General features: G+C 36.5%; 1 protein-coding gene and 1 long non-coding RNA gene across 9 annotated transcripts in view; one reads left to right on the top strand and one right to left on the bottom strand.

Moving 5' to 3' along the window:
- The window catches only part of LOC109539240 (lysine-specific demethylase 3B), a 56,113-nt gene that overhangs the window by 45,194 nt on the left and 7,324 nt on the right, over positions 1 to 3,595 (bottom strand). The gene's annotated exons all lie outside the window — the stretch shown is intronic.
- LOC109539300 overlaps positions 2,300 to 3,595 on the top strand; it is a 17,695-nt gene continuing 16,399 nt past the window's right edge. For 3 of the 8 annotated variants that reach the window (XR_007281996.1, XR_007281998.1, XR_007282000.1), the window contains exons 1-2: positions 2,303 to 2,629; positions 2,812 to 3,062. This is a non-coding gene — a long non-coding RNA (uncharacterized LOC109539300). Of the gene's footprint in view, positions 2,630 to 2,811; positions 3,063 to 3,595 lie in introns of all 8 variants that reach the window. The other 5 variants (XR_007281997.1, XR_007281995.1, XR_007281999.1 and 2 more) reach the window with 5 other exon arrangements.

Below are 3,595 nucleotides of genomic sequence, written 5' to 3'. Positions count from 1 at the left end.
CACCAAACATTTGAATGGTTAACTCCAAACAAGCTAGTGCCTGTGTAATCTCCTTATTATCCACTCTTATCAAGCAGCTTCTCGTATTCAGTTAAATAACTCCTGCTCCATTTGTATCTCCTTGTGCTGGTGTATCGTACAAACGTGGTAGGAAGTAGGCCTTCCTCGGTATTTATTTCTATCTATCTATCTAAAATTTTCAATATTTTTCTCGTACTCCCCAAGGGAGCCTCTATCACACCTTAAAAGGAATGACGCCAATTTTGAATCACCCTTTATGTTGAAATTTCTCATATTAGGTACTCAATCTTATCAAAATTAGCTAATTGAACTCTTTAGTTCTGATAATATTCTAAAGACCACTTCAAAATTGAATACAGCAAAGTGCATCAAATCCACAACCAAGGTCTAAGTGAGTACCTAAATAGGTATACCGGCTCATAAACGGAAAGTTTTTCAATGATCATTTTAGGCCGGTATAACATTGATTGCACCCAGATTAGTATCAAAATTGCTTCAAAATAAAGCCACTCCAATCTTCTACCGCTCTCTCTAGTTGAACTTGTGGTGAGAGTTACACTGCCTACTAATAGAAAGAGTAAAATGATTCTATATCAAAATAATCTCTCTTGATCGCCATATGGCCTGTAATTAATCTGAAAACGAACAGAGAATCGCGTTTACGTGTGAATCATGTTTTGTAACTCGTACCGGTCGTACCGTTAAAGTTACAATTCATTCGACTGGTCGAACGAGCTGAGGTCATTTCAAAGTCAAACAAGATGAAGACCGAGCAAATCGGCGGCTATCTTTTTTGTTTTCTTCTGGTTACGCAAGTATGTATTAAGAATTCCCAGAATGAATCGGTATAAAAAGATTGTGGAGGTCAATGATTAAACATATTTTCTTGTCTACCTGTCCTATTGATTTAACCGGATGTTTGCCTTTTGCCATTCACGGAATTAACACATTTTTGGTTCAATACAACCCGTACAGGTGTTAAATTTGCCACGAAAATTGCAAAGATTTTAACAAAATGGCAAACTCATTATAGGTATGTAGGTACCTACCGAGTTTTTGTTTTAGAATACCTTGTACGGATTCACCTTAATCTGCTCTTAGAATGTTTGAGACGATAAATTAAATCGCTACATGTCACACAATGGAGCCGATTATACCTAGGTATCGTCTCTTACTGTTTAATGGAAAGCACGCTTTGTAGGTTTAACGCACCCGTAGCTACGTAGGTGGGTACCATCTCATGAATAAGCGCAATAAATGATGTTGGCGATAATTAAAATGAAACTATTGCAAGTTTGATGAGTTGGGTCATTGATTTTTTTTAAATTCTTCCCTTTACCTTTACAAATCAATGTATCTGGTCATCCTGAGACTTACGTGCGTTAATTGGAGAATGCAGTATTGCAATCACACTCATTTGCTTATCTGGGTTTCTCATTGGAATGCTTGAGTAGCCTTGTTTGTAAGAAACCTGATTAGTGAGTCGACAAAATGTTATCTGTCTGTAGTGTAAGTGTGATTAACAAAATTAAGTGCAGGTATCAATTTTTAAGATGACCGAAAGGTTTACAAATTGATTTAAAGCCGATATTGCAGTAATCTAATTATTTCGTTACTTAACGCCATAGTTAACCCAATAGAATGCCATGATAAATGTTGATTCAATGAGTTGCTGCGATAAGCAAAACGGTTATGAAGAAACAATGGCACTCATTAACAACCTAGAACAGACGATAACAAATATGACCCCTAATGCCCCGACCAATCGTTTCTTTCCCGATAAGTCTAATAAAAGTCAAAGTTCTCCGTAATCTGTATACTGAGATATTTGCTATTTGCGGTGTTATCTGACAGACACTTTAATTAAAAATTTAACTATACATCCGAAAGATAGCACGATCATTTCGACATGTGGAAACAAGATAAAACAAAAGGGGGCCAAAATATTAAATGTTTCGACATAATGTAAATATTGCTTTGTTTGGCAACTGCAATCGATATATGTATATTGTTTGCTCTGGTAGGTATTTGTATCGCATTTCGGCGCATTTCAAATCGGTTAATTTCCAATGTAATGCTTGTTGAAATACTTCATGGTAGGTACATATTTTCATGCATGAGATGCAATGTGTAGGCATTTAATCGAAAATCTAACCTTTGATGACGTATATTTAAGAGTAAACGAACAACAAGATAAAATAGGTATATACATATTTCTGTGGTTTGCATAGCCTATTAACAAATCAAAGCATAAACATCTCACAGCTTTAGCGTTTGTTGAATCTGTTACGAAACGTGTAGTGTAAACGAACGAAAACTCTTCAGAGATAAGCGCAACGCAAAAACTGGTCACCGTAATCACGTATTACCGCGATTGTTCCGAACAGTAATTGGTTTTAAAGCAGACCTACCAGAACGGTTTTAGAAACGAGCTATCGCTTGAACAGCGGAATAGAAAGGCATGACTTTCATTCGACCTCTATAAATCGTGAGACTGACTGGTTTACCACAACGGATATCGGATCGGTTCTACGGGTAGCTGACTCGTACCACTACAACTTGGATGATCTCGAATAGACATCTACATATGTATCCATGTACCAAATAGGTATCACATTTTTACATATTTATAATAGGTTTCACCTTGAACAACCCAAATAAACCAAAGGAATTATGGAGATATTCCTCGACAACTTGAAAATCATTTCCTGAATTGTTAGCCGTTGATTGACCGTTGTGTGCAAAATGCCCAGATATTCCAAGATATCGATATGCTGTTTTTTGTTTCAGAGTTAAGAGATGCATTCCACATATGGTCGCAATTAGTGCGATTGGAGGCGTTTCGAATGGGTCTCCAGACTAGGTTAGGGGGGGCGCTACGTGTAAACGATAAGGTTTCGTGCAATAATTTATAGGTACCCGGAAAGCTCGCAAGACACGAACATATTTGCAATCTTCGTATTGCATCTAGAGAGAATAGTCTTCACGATGTCGAACACGCTATTTTTAAATTGCTAAAAGAGCTGGTTAGTCATCAGAAGGTAGGTACCCACAGCATGAATGAGTAGATTCATGTAAATAATGCCAGATTGCAAAATATTTCAATAGGTGGGTAGGAAGGTATACTGGATTCTACTTAAATTACGCCTTGTTGGTATGTTCAACCCTACATCAATCATATATATAAAACATTACAAGAAATTCCCGAAATAATATTGAGTTCACATATTTATAAAATGATACAGGTTTTTACCTGCCTCACGGGTAAACACCAAAGAGCCGGTTTCGAGACTTCTGTCTGTTCAGTTGGGTGTGCCTTGCATTAACTAGGTATCAGCAACTTGTGGTTTGATTGGCTTTGTATGCAGCAGCATATCCATCTCTAACTGAAAATCAGTCAATTAACTTTTTCCACACATCTGTTGTCGTGACCTATTTCCTTCTACCTAGCTTGAAATCGGTAAACTACATTTTTACTACAAATTTATTAAACGGAAAAAATCCATGGCGAATTATACAATGCGTATAAAAATATTAAAATACAATAAAAATTAACATATAACAATAACAGATA

Source organism: Dendroctonus ponderosae, unplaced genomic scaffold (genome assembly GCF_020466585.1).
Source record: "Dendroctonus ponderosae isolate FM_Combo_2020 unplaced genomic scaffold, Dpon_F_20191213v2 Dpon_F_20191213_7, whole genome shotgun sequence".
NCBI classification, from domain to species: domain Eukaryota; kingdom Metazoa; phylum Arthropoda; class Insecta; order Coleoptera; family Curculionidae; genus Dendroctonus; species Dendroctonus ponderosae.
Note: the sequence above shows the minus strand (reverse complement) of the source record. Positions and strands in the feature narration are given on the sequence as shown.